A 16,094-nucleotide genomic window follows, 5' to 3' on the forward strand; every position below is an offset into this window, starting at 1 on the left:
AAAAGAAAGAAATCGAATTAATTCCATGCCCAAACAATTCATCAAGCATCTCCCTTTGAATTTTTCAGTTTCATTCCCTTGGATTCTGGTCACGTTTATTATTAACTTTTTGTACACTTTTTGGATGAATTTTCTTTTCTATAATTTCATTTATTTTGCAATATTTTTTAGTAAAGAGTATATTTTGTCCTTATGGCAATTTAAATATTTGGCTTTTTTTTCTTGCATGTTTATAATAATGCAATTTTTGGTATCAATCTGAGCAAATAAGAAAATATCTGTCATGAAATGGCATCTGTCACAAAGACATAAAGACATTATTTTTTTGTTAGAGTAATAAACATCTAGTGAGGATAACATTTAATTTTTGGCATCAATCTGAGCAAATATAAGAAAATCTCGGTCATGAAATGGCATCTGTCACAAAAACATGAAGACATTATTTTTTGTTAGTGTAATAAACATCTAGTGAGGATAACATTTAATTTTTGGCATCAATCTGAGCAAATATAAGAAAATCTCTGTCATGAAATGGCATCTGTCACAAAAACATGAAGACATTATTTTTTGTTAGAGTAATAAACATCTAGTAAGGATAACATTTATTCTGAAGTAAAGTTATCTGAAGATGTTGAAGCACATCTGTTTATATATTTAATTCAAAGCATTCATGTCTGTAAAATTCTGAAAGGACAACCTGAAGCAACATACACTGTTAAACATCCCTGCAAGTCCTAAAAAATAAAATAATACCAAAACATCAAACTATATCACCATGGAGAGGATGGAAAGGTCAAATTCATTCACCGTGACTGCAGGAGTGCGAAAGAGGAGATGAAATCTATTTGTCTATTAATTGACATTTGCAGGATGATTCCAGGACACTTTAAATGGGAAATGGATTGGAGGGAGAGAAGGAGGGAACGTGAGATAGGATGGAAAGAGAAAGAGAGAGAGAGAGACTTGACTTTTAAAGCCCTTTTAATTTACACAATTTTCCAAAACATTACAGAGCTAATATACAAAACTAACTAACTAAATAAATAATTACCAATTAAAAAACATATTCCTCGCGCAATGTCACTAAAGCATCTCTCACACCCCACCTCATTTAGAAAAAAAAGTACATTATCAGTTTGTTTCTAATTTGCAAACTCAATAGCAACCTGTTAAAGAAAATTCCGATTTCATAATTCGTTTTTCTAAAAGTACAAAAAGTGGAACCAGTCTTGGACACTCACGAAATAAAGTAAGCAGCGTCAGAAGCCTTACAGAAAGAATATTCAGGCAAAACCATCATTAAATTTAGAAAAAACATTTGTAGCCAACACTCTGGGAAGTATATTCTCCACTTAAGATCCTCACATTATTAAGGAATAGGAGGCTTGTACAACAGCCTCCATGAGGGATTCACATCTCTGGGCACAGAAATGTAAGTTCTCCATTTTGTGTATATCATTTTCTTCAACTGTCCAAAGTGTGCCGATTAAGCAAAACTATGATAAACCGTTTTCTTACTTTGGAAATCCCAAAATTCAAACCGCACTAACAATAAAACCTCACTGTTCTCTTCAATTTCCACATTTTTATAGGACAACTTTTAATGCCGGAAAGTTCTTGGATAACAAGTCATTAATTAGAACAGAATCTATAAAGGAGGTGAATACTGGGCTTTTAAAGCTATTAACTACCCCTTCCACTATTCTTACTGACCTAATCCCAACCTGGTCAGCAAGTGACTGAGCCATTCGCCACTGACCTTTTGTTATATTATGCAGATGCATAACTCTAGTTATTCCAGAATTCAAAAACATTTTAATTACAGAACCTGATAGTGGAGGCTTTAGCTTAAAACGAGGGTTAAAAAACAAAGGTTCTGCACATCCATAATTTTGATCACCCACTCTTGAGAAATTTAACAAACTCCGTGATTGAAAAATTGATACATAGAATTTTAAAAGAGAAAATGTTTACATATTTTCAACATAAGGCTTCTCATTTAAAAATAACTCTTTGTCAAGGTCTGTTCCTCCAAGATCTTTAGGAATATACACGGCATACCATCAGAGCAGTGCAGCAGTTGTTACGATGGGTGTAGTCTCATTGCTGCAATTTTTTATTCAACATGTAAAAGGCCTTGACCTCCCTCTGCAACGGGAAGATAGAGCACCCCATGAGAAAACCAATGATGGCCAGTCCAAAAGAAATCAAATAATGCATTTTTAACCTTTAAAAGCAGTTCTTTAGGGGGATCTAACACTGTAAACTTATGCCAAAGCATTGAATCTGCCAGATTATTAAGCCTTATAAAACTCTTCTGAAAGACCATCCAAACCAGGTGAAAGTTCAGTTGTCAAAAGGCTCTCAAGATCCATCTTGTCCTTCTTTGATAATTGTGGTAAATCACTCACAAGTACGTCAGTTTCTTCTCCATCACATGGCTCTGAATGATATATCTTCATAAAAATAAATAGCAAATTCATTAATTTCAGTTTGTGTTGTTGATACTCTTCCATCTGGGAGTTTCAGTTAATGAAGATTGATACGCTCTTGGCTTTTTTCAAGTCCAAAGAAAAAAGCAGTAGGAGAATCCATATCATTTAGACAGGTGAACCTTGCCCTTAAAAGGGCAGTTTTGCCTTGTTCTTCCACTAAGCTGCGTAGAAATGTATTCCTTTCAAAAGACTCAGGGGAAATGAATCCTGTGGCACTATGTCTGCTTTGTCCAAGGATTTCTTGTTCAAAGGCTTTCATGTTCTCTACTAGGGCACCTCTGGTATGTGCAGTAAACTGCTGACAAAGTGTTTTAATCTGCACCTTGCCCACATACTACCATTGACTTAAAGATGGGAAATTGACTCTCTCCTCTCTCCAAGCATTCCAAAAAAGGTGAAAAGTCAAGTCACCTTCATTTATATAGCGTTTTTAACAGTATAGATTGCTTCAAAGCAGCTTTACAGTGATAATAGGAAATTAAAGTAACAGAGATTGTTTTGGCTTTACAGCAGCTCTAGAATAAAGTTATTGTCCAGCTAAAGTTAGTTTTTGATTGATTCACTTCCGTTGTAAGATTATTAGTTATTAACTTAAGGGCCGCTTACACAACACCGCTTTAACTGAAAACAGAAAACGTTTAATGTGTTCTGGCCGTTCATTTGCATGACAACAGTGTTTGGTGGCTCGAGAACGCAAACTTCGAAATAGGTTCCAAGGTGCAAGTTTTGAAAACTTTTGAAAAATGTTATCTGTGTGTAAAATTCAAAAACGTGAATTTGTGAAACCGGTGACGGCATGCACTTGCATATTATATGTTAAGTCTATAGGTATGCACTCTTGTATGAATAAAGCAGTGGTCCTGAAGTAACCTGATGTTATCAAAGTGCCAGAGTGATTTATTAGATTTAGTGGACTCAACAGAAACAGCCATAGAAATATAATGATGTTCTGAGAGAAAAGTAGGCGAAATAGAATTTTAAAAAAACGTTCCCCTATTACATGCTTCAGTAGAAAAATTATTAAGTCTAGCGCCAGACATACTGTATTATTTGAGTTCAGTTTCATCCAAGTATACTGTCTATGCCCAGTAAATGCATCTCTTCACAACTTGACAAAATTATAATGGTCAACTATACTTTTAAGTAGTATACTTAGCAGGGACGTGCACAGGAATTTTGTGGGGCAGTTGCTCTGACCTGAAAAAAGGGCACTAGCCCCCAAAACTCACGGGCTATATGAAGGAATATATTCAGTTGAATTTTACCCATACAAATTGCCTTATCTGATCGTGTTTATGTCCAAACGCAATGCCTCATATTATGGTCTTATTATTATTTATAAAGATTGCAAACGTCAAAGATGACAGGTTTATGATATACAACTTTGTAAACAGTATACAAAATGTATTAACAATATGTTAAATGTCACCAAAATACACATGAGAAAAAGAGTTCCTCATATTATTGTTTATTGTTTTTTAATTATTATTATTTTTTTTTTTTTAAATAAATAATCTGGATTGAATTGACAGATGGGGAAAAACTCGCTTCTAATAAATTTTTTTTTTTAAACGCTTAGATTTCGGAAAAAATACAATCCTTTTTTAACCTTTTGGCTTCCCGTACATTCAATTGTGCTTTTTGCTAATCTGGGCAACTACGCATGATTTGTAATATGATTGCGTAAAGGGAACAGGAATTCCGGTAAGGAACAGAATCGACTGCTACACCCAGTGCCGATCCTGACCTCCCTGGGGCCCTAAGCAAAATTCTGCTAAGGGGCCCTCTACCTGACCTGTGATGTCGTGAGCTATGTAAACCATTTGCCATTGCCACAGTCACACCTGACACTTCAGCGCTCCCAATACAATCCTCCCTCCTTTAAACAAAACAGTCAAAGAATAAGTACAACAATATAGAACAGAATGAGGTTCAAACACACAATATTTATTGAATAGAGTATTTTCTATAGAATGTTAAGATAATAAGTGAATATTATTAAGTAAGTGAATATTAACGTAAACATAAATAAGAAGAAAATAATAAATTATAACCCTGAGCTTTGGCTTTTGGGATTAACTTTGGTTCTTTCTACATGGGCATTTACGGCATCAGTATGATTTTTTTATTTTTTATTATGCATGTTGAAGCAATTCTTGATTTATGGTTATTATTTACTGAGGGATGTGCATCCATATTGACCAGTATGTCCAGCTAATCAACATTTTAAATTCAATATAGCCTATAAATCAATAGTCAATCAATGTCAAATTGTCAATACATTGCTTTCTATCTTGCATAATTAGTGCAGTTGTTTAGAGTTTTTAACTACACTGAGACTAGATAATCAGTGTCTTGTTTTAAAAGTATAATGTGTACTTTGATTGGGAGTGCCATCATTCACGTGCATGTATGGTACAGTATGTCTGGTCTCCACATATTTCTGCTTGAAAAATGCGAGTTTCATTTCGTGCACGCGCATATGAACGCACGATAACACACGCGACGCGGTTATGTTTTCCGAGCTGCAGTAAACAAACACTGTTGCACTTTGTCGTTTATCAAAATCAAACGTAATAAATAATTGTATTTTACTCTCACTTTTGTCAGCCACAAAGTGATCCAAGAGATGCACTGCCTGCCCAGCTAGGTTAGCAAGACCGAAAAACATCAAACTTTGCTGACATCAAACTTAGAGAGGAGAGAACACAAGTTTACCTGATTGTTGTTCCCGCGATTCACTCTCATGGTTTTTTTCTTCTTCCTCTTTTCGTGACCAGAAGGATAGTTTCGCTTCATTTTGTCGTGGATGTTGTAGCCACACATTTGACGGCGCGCTATGACTATGACACGAGATGGAGGCGTGGCCTTAAGTAATTTGCGTGGCCCTACGCGGGTCGCGTGCAGTCTATGGTCGCGTGCAGCGTTTGCCCTTCATACTGACTTTCACTTTCGGTGCCCGAATGGAAGTGAATGAGGCTTTGCGATTTTTTTTTAAATCTAGGCCTACGTGAAATTCTGCATCCATTGTACGATTTAATTTTTTTCTCGGAAGGGCAACTTGAGTGAGAAGGGCATATGGGCAGTTGCCCGGGCAACCTGAGCAACCCCCCTGTGCACGTCCCTGATACTTAGTCTTAGCTGAAGGAGGATGTGGTTCATTATTATTCCTATCCAATTGCTGATTTAAAGTGCCATTTAAAATCACTCCCCAATATAATAATATTACCCCCAGGGACAGTCCGATAACGCATCTGATACTCTTTTTCAAAAAGAGTAATATGCTCCTGGCCATCATTTGGAGCATTAAACAGAGAAAAAATTGTGTCACCTAAAATAACATCTACTTGTAATATTCTTCCTGGTATTATCTAAAAACTCTGAAAAAAAAATTGCAACCCCTGTACTAACATTTGTGCCCTTCCAATCGTTAAACCACTTCCAGTCGCTAAACCACTGTGACTGGTTCTGCAAATCTGTGTGCGTTTCCTGAAGCAAGATCACATCAGCCTTTATAAGAATTACATAACTGAAGTGATAATTTCTTTTTACTGTACTACGATAGCCATTAATATTTAAAGACTCAGTATTTTAAAAAGTCATGACAATAATTACATTGGGGCATAAAGCAACCCACCACATCTGCTTTTTAACACTTCATAAGATCAATGTTTTTTCAGATGTGAATTTAGACTTTTCTAACCATACTAACACTATTCTGTCCATCTATGTTCAATAGTATTGTATTAGTTCGCGGGTGCATTTCTTTATCTTCCCTCTAGGGGGTCAGTATCTCCTTTAGTGACTTTTTTTTGATTATATATTACGTGCGCTACTTGGCGCTCTGTGATGCGTGCAGGCAGCGGGCAAAAAAGTTTGTTCTCTTACGAGAGGTTCTCTCGTATTGCGTAAGTTTAGCTTACGCTACAGGTAAAGTTAATCTTTACTCGAGATACTGAAGCCAAAATTATCCTCATTTTGTAAACTTTGTCAATGCAGTGCAGCAGCTGCAGACCTAGAGCAGCCTGTCTAGCGCGCTCATTGGCTGCCCTGCAGCAACTGCAGCAGCCTACCAGTGAGCCTGGCGTGACGTCACGCCCAATGGTGACGCTTCGCACCCACTACGCGCCACAGTCCGCTCAAGTGGGTGTGGCTTAGCGTATAAAAGCAGGGCTTGGAGGCTGCTTCCCTGATTTTCATCTCTTCAGCGAAGCTCTTCGCACCGTGGATCTGAGAGAAGCCGCCGCCGTCGAATTCAGCGACTGCAAGCAGACGAAAGCGCCTGAGGAAGCCGGTCGACTTCTCGCCGCCTTCAGTCTTCCGTGCCAGCAACGCTATCCGGCGACATATCCTTTTTCTGCTCTTGCACTGTTTTACTGTGTGTGTGTGTGTGTGCTCGCCGCTGCGACACACACTTTTCTAAAAGAGCGCGAGCGTTCTTGTCAGAATGCCTCGCAGTTCCTGTGGCTCGTGCCGAGCCCCGCTCAGCACCGGAGACCGCCACGTGATCTGCGCTCTCTGCCTGGGCCAGGACCACGCAGCCCTCGCACTTTCGTCGGGTGGCTGCGTCCATTGTGAAGAACTGTACATGTCGACCCTGCGGGCTCGTCTGGACCTCTTCAACGCCGAAGCTGTCACTCCGCCATCTGTTGGACCGCGCAAAAAGAAGCGCCGTGCTCAGAGACCGCCGGAGCCCGACGCGGAAGACAAGCACTCGCCAGACCAGTTCCCTCGAGTGCCTCTTTCGCCTTACCCACCCCAAACCCCCGCGGGGACCTCGGCCTAGGATTGTGTTGAAGCCCGAGCAAGCGAAGCCCTCCTAACATCAATGGAGAAAAGACGGTTAAGTCCCGCTGCGGCCGGAACACCGTCAAAACGCCACGCCTTGTCAGTCCCCTCACAGAAGGCTACTGCAAGAGAGTATTTAGCAGCCAACGAGCAGGTTAGATCACCCTCTCGCCTGCACACAACCGCCGTTTTTACGGCGACCCACAGAAATCTCATAAAGAGTGTATTTTCTGTTTATCCGGCTCACGCTGCTGGTGTTTTAAGTGTAGAGAATGTGCCCACGCCCCAGTGTTCACCCCTACACACAAGCACTATAACTCATGTGTCCTTCATGCCCAAAGAGCCCACTCTCATAAAGCTGGCAAATGCCGCTCGAGTGTTAGATGCTCTGAATGGCCAGTTCAACCTCGTGTAAATCAGGTTGTGAGTGTAAGTCACCTGCCCGCTCATGAGCGTTCACTCTTACTAACAGACACACTGTCCCCGGCGCTGCTCGCGCGTCACAGAATGTTCATAAAACGCTCCCCGTTCACAGTAACCAGGTCGTCTCATTTAAAACAGCCAGCTGTTGCTGTCAGCGAGCCGCCACACATGAACACCCATAGAGTTCAAGGTAACTGGGGCGTCAAATATGAAACAGCGTGCCATCGCTGTCAGCGAGCCGCCGTATTCGAGCATTCATACCGGTCAGACTGCGAATGTATGTCGCGAGCTCGCTCACGAGCAGTCGCGCTTACTGTCAATCGCTCCGCCTCAAGCGCCGCTCGCGCTTCAGAAAGCCATCGTAGAACGCTCCCCATTCAGTGTAATCGGGTTGTTACATACGAATCAGCCGAAAGCGGCTGTCAGCGAGCCGCTTTGTTCAAGCACCGAGGGCGCGCACGCCGCCCCCACATCTCCGGTCCAGTTCCCAAAGCCCACAGTATGCGGCGATCGGGACCCAGAGGTTATTCTCCCCCTGGCCACACATGCAAAAGCATGGGAAGCGATTCCAGGGGTTTCAGAGTGGGTGCTGAGCACAATAAGACAGGGCTATGCACTACAGTTCGCTCGCCGTCCCCCGCGTTTCCACGCACGGACCGAGTCGACAGTGAATGCGAAAGTAGCACATCTACTCCGCGTAGAAATAGCCAAACTGCTGGCAAAGGGGCTATAGAACCGGTACTGCCTTCTCTGAGCGAGTCAGGCTTTTACAGCCGTTATTTTCTCGTACCGAAGAAGGACGGAGGTCTGAGACCTATCTTAGATCTGAGATTTTTAAACAAAGCTGAGAAGTCAGGGTGTGTGAATTCTGAACTATTTGGACGATTGGCTGATTTTAGCACAGTCAGAGATGGAACTCGTATCTCACAGAACTATGCTACTCAGTCATTTAGAAAGATTGGGTCTCACGGTCAACTGGACCAAGAGCTCATTACTGCCCAGCCAGTCAATCTCCTTTCTAGGAATGGAACTGGACTCTGTGGCTATGAAGGCTCGACTGTCGACAGAGCGCTCGCGCCGTGTTCGACAACTAGCCGCATCTTTCCAGAAGGGCAAAACCGCCTCCCTGAAAATGTTTCAGAGGATGCTGGGCTGTGTGGCCTCAGCTGCAGCAGTGCTTCAGCTGGGCTTACTGCGCATGCGCCCGTTACAACGCTGGTTGAACGCCCGCGTACCTCGCCAAGGATGGACGCGCGGCTACAGGCGGATCAAAGTGTCTCAGAGCATTTCAGCTCTGCAGCCCTGGTTAGTGGCCGATTAGTACCAGCAGGGGATGACGATGTGAGTGATTTCGCACCGAAAAGTCATCTCGACAGACGCCTCCAACTCAGGTTGGGGCGGCCTTTTCGAGGACAGACAGGTTGGGGCGGCCTTTGGCCTGTGGTCAGACCGGGAGAAACGCCTTCACATAAACTGTCTGGAGATGCTGGCGGTCGAGAACACGCTGAAACGCTTCCTCCCGTTCATACAGGACCAACACGTTCTAGTCCATTTGGACAACACGTCCGTTGTGTCCTACGTGAACCGTCAGGGCGGTGTCAGATCCAGGAGCCTCTGTGATCTGACGGAACGCCTCCTCGTTTGGGCCCAGTGCTTCCTGCGCTCACTGAGAGCGACGCATGTGCCAGGGATCCTGAACGATGGCCCGGACAGACTGTCCAGGGACAATATCCCCCCCGGGGAGTGGTCTCTACACCCCCAAACAGTCCAGTTGTTATGGCGCCTCTTTGGCAGAGCGGAAGTCGACCTATTTGCGTCAAAGGACAACGCTCATTGCCCAGTGTTCTTCTCAAAGAACGAGGATGCGCTGGCCCAATGCTGGCCCAGCCACCCGCTGTACGCCTTCCCTCTGATCTCTGTTACCACAAGTAATCAAGAAAATCAGGGAATCGCGCAGCCCGGTGCTCCTTATAGCCCCGCGATGGGAGAACCAAACATGGTTCCCAGAACAAACACGGCTGTCACGCACAGTCCCGTGCCCGATTCCGGTGAGGAGGGACCTCCTTTCTCAAGCCTGCGGCTCGATCTGGCATCCCCATCCAGAGCGCTGGTCTCTGCACGTATGGTTGATCAACGGATACCCGTTGTCCTGCCAGAAGGAGTTATGAACACGATCAGGCAGTCTAGAGCTCGCTCTCCGAGACGGCTCTATGCGTCTAAATGGTCTGTGTTCTCCAAATGGTGCACCGACAAAAATCTGGACCCACGTACGGGTGAGGTCTCGCAGGTGCTCGGTTTCCTTCAAGAGCTGTTGGATAAGGGCAGGTCCCCATCCACGCTCAAAGTTTACGTGGCGGCCGTTGCAGCTTTCGCTGAGTCGAAGCAAGGCCGGTCGCTAGGAAGGAACGAGCTGGTCATCCGCTTCCTGAGAGGAGCCAGAAGGATGAACCCAGCGCGCCAACCTTCGGTTCCTATTTGGGATCTCTCCGTGGTCCTAGAGGCCCTAAAGATGCATCCCTTCAAACCATTAGATTCAGTGAATCTAAAATACCTCTCGCTCAAAACCGTTTTTCTTTTGGCTCTGTCATCAGTTAAACGTGTGGGGGACTTACACGCGCTATCTGTTAGCGCAGCGTGCCTTGAGTTTGTTCCAAATGACTTTAAAGTCATCCTCAAACCAAGACATGGCTATGTCCCGAAGGTGATTGGCACTCCCTTCAGAGCACAGGTCATTTCTCTGTCGGCTCTGCCAGCATCCGACAGCGAGAGCAGCGAGAGCAGCGACAGCTTCCTCTGCCCCGTTAGGGCACTGAGAGCTTACGTTACGCGCTCCGCCGCTTTCAGACGCTCCGAACAGCTTTTTGTTTCGTTTGGTGGGCGCGCCAAAGGTCTCGCCGCCTCGAAACAGTCCCTTTCCAGATGGATAGTGGATGCAATTGCTGCTGCTTATGCGTCAAAAGGTCTGCAATGCCCTCTGGGCATCAGGGCTCATTCCACAAGAGGCATGGCCTCGTCATGGGCATGGTCGAGTGGAATTTCCATTCACGACATTTGTATGGCAGCGGGCTGGGCCTCCCCGTCTACATTTGTGAGATTCTATAACATGGAAGTTCCCGCTTTGCAGGCTAGACTTCTGTCAGTCTAATATGTGTATGATCTGCCCACATGCTCGTGCGCAGGCTACTTCACTGTTTAGCTCCCCTGGTTGAGCTGCACTTATATGGGTTTATATGTAACATGCAGCCCGGCGACGCCGCTCTGCATTCCCCATGGGTGCTTATGTTTATACATGTGCCGGCCCGCTTGCTGGCCGCCTGAATTCCCACTTTCCGTGTTCCCCGGACTCCCTGGGACTCATAGAGGGGATGCTTGGCGTGCACGGCGTTGACAAAGGGTTCCCGTAGCGTAAGCTAAACTTACGCAATACGAGAGAACCTCTCGTAAGAGAACGTACTCGGTTACCTAACGTAACCTCGGTTCTCTCTAGAGAGGGAACGAGTATTGCGTAACCGGCCGTGCCCGCGCCACGAGCGATGTTCACTTCAGATGATAAAAACCAGGGAAGCAGCCTCCGAGTCCTGCTTTTATGCGCTAAGCCACACCCACTTGAGCGGGCTGTGACACGTAGTGGGCGGAAAGCGTCACCATTGGGCGTGACGTCACGCCAGGCTCACTGGTAGGCTGCTGCAGTTGCTGCAGGGCAGCCAATGAGCGTGCTAGACAGCCTGCTCTAGGTCTGCAGCTGCTTCACTGCGTTGACAAAGTTTACAAAATTAGGATAATTTTGGCTTCAGTATCTCGATAAAAAGATTAATTTTACCCGTAGCGTAAGCTAAACTTACGCAATACTCGTTCCCTCTCTAGAGAGAACCGAGGTTACGTTAGGTAACCGAGTACGTTTCACGCAGTTTTGAGAAAATCTCCTGAGATGTTGACATTCTACACTCCTCTCAGACCCCTTATATCTTTGGGAAGCTTTGACATGCCATGATCTTTAAGTAATTAGTGGCCAATTTTATTTTCTAAATGTTATGTTACTTAAGAGGTTATTTTAACTCTTACAAGCAAAACGTTGTTTGTTACCTAAGTCAAGCTAATGTTGCTAGCTTCTGTTTAGTATGTGGTTGAACAATATCTTAGAAGGCAATGTTAGCACTGCTTTTCTCACAACCCAGGTCGTCAGGTTGTACAGATTGTCAAAATAACTAAAGAGGAAAGACCTGTTATACTTTTACAGAATAGTGAAGAAAGAAAAACAAATTTGCAACTTTCTTCTACTGTAGCAGTAAATAAATGTCGGGATTACAGATATGTTGAACAGTATTTTGTACTGCCTGTGAATCTGTGTACTGAAACCGCAATTAACTGCAGTATATTCTGCAACCACATGGTGGCAAACTGACAAAAACTGAGTTATTTAAAAATGTAATCTTGTGATTCTTATATCTTGAATTCTGATCACTTCCAGCATTTAAATTCACAGCATGTGTCTTGGTTTGTTAAATAATGTATTTTTAATAGAATTTGCTTCTATGTTCACTGTTTTACAATCAAAAAAGAGAGGTCTTCAGTAAAGGCACTGAGAAGAAAACTGTGTCCTGTCATTCCTGGAACCACCACCTTCTCTTACTGCATGTTTAGCTCGCTGCATAGGCTGAGTAGCCACACACTCAACCGAGGGCAGAAGAAACACATTTTTTAAGGCTGTAGAGTTTTGATTTATCCAGTTCCTCCAACGTCGCCTTTCGCATAGCAGTAGCACCAGACTCAACGAAAAGTTCCAAATCAGGAAAATATTTTTCCAATTTGTTTTTTTTTTCCTGATTTGTAGTCTAGGAAATTGCTCAACTGTTGAACTGTAAAAATTAGGCTGTAAATTGGAAGTAAGTAATTTCCTTGTGAATTTACTTCATGTTCTTCTCCAGTATCTGGACCTTCACATTCAGATAAGTCATCAATTCATTTTGACAACAGATCTAACATTGTACCTGCAAGTTTTCAAACTCATTTTGTTTTTCTGGATATTTTGAATCACTAGCTACCCCGGCAACAACTAGCTCCTCATCAACTTTCACACTTCCATGTACAGTAGATGTGTACTAATGACGGAAGCACTGTGCATATCTTCAGTGGGACAATCTTGTGTAAGCACACTAGAACCCTCTCCACTGTTAGATAAAGCAGCGGTTTCATCTAGCTTTACATTATCAGTACTTTCTGCAATGTTATTAGCCACAGCAGTATTTACCTGTTCTGTTACAATTACTCTCCTTCTCCTTTTCAGCCTCCATATTTAAAGGACACATTTAAAGGTTGTCTCACATGGCCCTGTTTCCCACAAGTAAAACATTTAATTAACAGTGATAAAGATCGTATAATCTTTCCCATTCAACGTCAGTTTTACAGCAACTTCCAAGCTTTGGAATTCAGCATTTAAAATCATGTACGACGTGCGATGTCTAAATGACATGATATGCTTTAATTCTGTTTGTTTTTTTAACCAAGCGCAATCATTTTGATCGGTCCCATTAATTTGCCATAATGCACAATAATGCGGTCAAGTTTATCATTTGGAAAGGATAACTTTTTTCGAGCTATTAGACAGCGGCAAAACCGGTGTGCCGAAATTCGACTGCCTGCCAAAGTATTACCCCCCTTCGTTGAAGTAGCTATTGCCTAAACCTAATCCAACCTCTAATCCCAACCTTCCCCCACAACAAATCCTAAACCTACCAATACTAGGGGGGGTAATAATTTGGTGGAGGTCAGATTCGGCAACAACACCGGAATGAATGCATCTCTCAGATAATCCATGTTCAACCAAATAATCAACCATAAACAATTCCCTCAGGAAAATAACAACTGCCTTGTTCATTCTCGATGCAGAGGATGTTCAACACACCAACTGCATTACTAACAGCAATTAAACAATCTTCCACGGACATGGTCTCATCCGATAAACATTTCCACCCGTGGCGTGCGGTCAAGGACTCAAAGCCATCAGAATTCGACACCATTGCTGCTCTCCTTTGCCAACAGAGTCAGCAAATAAATGTAAAAAAAAAAAAAAACTGCTGTAGTATTAATAAGCTCAACCAATATGTACCTTAATCTAGAAAGAGAAAAAAGGAAAAAAGTTTGAAACTCACTCAAACACTCCGCTCAGTCACTTACACACTCCTTACGAACACTCCGCACACAGAGAGAGAGATAGAGAGAGAGAGAGAGAGAGAGAGAGAGAGAGAGAGAGAGAGAGAGAGAGAGAGAGAGAGAGAGAGAGAGAGAGAGAGAGAGAGACAGCTGGACCTGCAGTATCTGATGAGTTGATCTGTCATGAAGACTTAGGCTTGTAGGATTTAATGCATGTGAAAGGTTCTGACATCTCTCGTCTTGGATTCACAGGAAGTTGAACAAACTTTTTCCTCTTCAGAAGATCTCATTGACAGGGTTGGAGAAGTGACGTTTCGCTGGACCTCCGTGGCACCATCTGCTGAAATATTCATCTTTAGTAGTGAATGAGAGGCAGAGAGGGAGAACCAAACAAGAGGAAGAGATCTAAAGCACTGAGTTCTCTTGGAGCAATTCAGTTTCTCACCAGAATGCCACAGTGTATGACACACATCCTTAGACAACTGACTGCTTATGCACTGTACAAAATCCAACTTCTATATTGTCACACACACACACACACACACACACACACACACACACACACACACACACACACACACACACACACACACACACACACACACACACACACACACACACACACACACATACACACACACACACACACACACACACACACACACACACACACACACACACACACACACACACACACACACACACACACACACACACACACACACACACGTCTCGTTTACTATATTTGTAGTGACTCTTTATAGACGTAATGGTTTTTATACTGTCCAAACTGTATATCCTATCCCCTTACACTAACCCTACCCCTAAACCTACCCATCACACAAAACTTTCTGCATTTTTACATTAAAAAAAACATTACTTAGTTTGATTTAAAAGCTGTTTTCCTCATGGGGACCAAAACAATGTCCCCACATGGAAAATTATTTTGGAAATTGCGATCTTTGTGAGGACATTTTGTCCCCATAATGTAGGGTTTACTGGGACACACATACACACTAATTTAAAAGTTAATTGAACTTGTAAAAAAATCAATAAAAATTAGAATACAAAAAGTCACCTTTTATGTAATTTTTTTAATGATTTGGTTAAAAAACAGAACTGCATCCATTTTGCAGAAGAATATTGTTTTGGTTGTTGACCAAAGCTGAAGCTTTACATGACTGTGCGGATAAATATGTTTATCATACTGCTCATAAAACTTTCACCACTAGGCTTAAGAGATAACCAGTGAGATGGAAAGGATCTCAAGCTGAATAGCTGAAGACAGTACTGTAGCTATACCCATTAGTAGACAGTTCATGACCCTTCACAATAGAGACATAAAGCAATTTATCTGTTAAATAAAATACCTTACTCACCTGTTAAGAAATAAAAATGCCATCTCCCTGTCACTTTTACAACATTTCAAATCCCTCAGGTCTCCCCATCTCCGAAAAAGCCAAGACAATGTTGATTCTCGTTTTATTAAAAGCTCTGTCGTGTTCTCTTTTTGCCAGCAGACTCTCCTCTGTTTGCCGTTTTTTAAATGGGTGATTCTCCAGATGTTTTCTGACCAGACTTTTCTGATTATTTTTTTTTTTTTTACAATGTGTATGCATTATGCAGTTTGTGTTTATGGTGTGTTGACTTAAAGTGTCCACTAAATCATGTGTGTTATAAACATTATGACTAACGAGACCTTCGATGTGCAGTGACATTCAGGACACATCCATGAGCTCATCCCACCCACTTAACACACATGATGACCTTTTCTATAGGTGCAGAAGATTATTATCAGTATATATATATATTTGTATTTGTGCAAGCGACAGGGTCTACATAAAAAAAAAAAAATCAATCATCTAGATGTCACTAATGTGATACACACCACCAATATTCTATTGATTAGTATTATAGACAATTGAAGGCTATCTGTGTTGGGAAGAGAGAAGCATCAGCATTGCATGTTATAAAATTAACTGGTATTCCTTTCAGGAAATTCACATCTTAGTGCTTGTAATGCTGCAAAATGCATTGTTGTGAAATTTTGTTGTTAAATCGGTGTTACATTTTAGGTAGGTTTAGGTTTTAAATATATAATGTGTTTTATATATTATGTAAGTAAGAACCTTTTTTTGTTGCAAGAATCCACACAGGACTCTCCCTGTGCATGTGTAAAGATGGCTTTCAGTGGTTAAATATGTCTAACAAAGACACCATGAATCACAATTTAGTATG

Source organism: Rhinichthys klamathensis, unplaced genomic scaffold, assembly GCF_029890125.1.
Source record: "Rhinichthys klamathensis goyatoka isolate OS25496 unplaced genomic scaffold, OSU_Roscu_1.1 h1tg000338l_1, whole genome shotgun sequence".
NCBI classification, from domain to species: domain Eukaryota; kingdom Metazoa; phylum Chordata; class Actinopteri; order Cypriniformes; family Leuciscidae; genus Rhinichthys; species Rhinichthys klamathensis.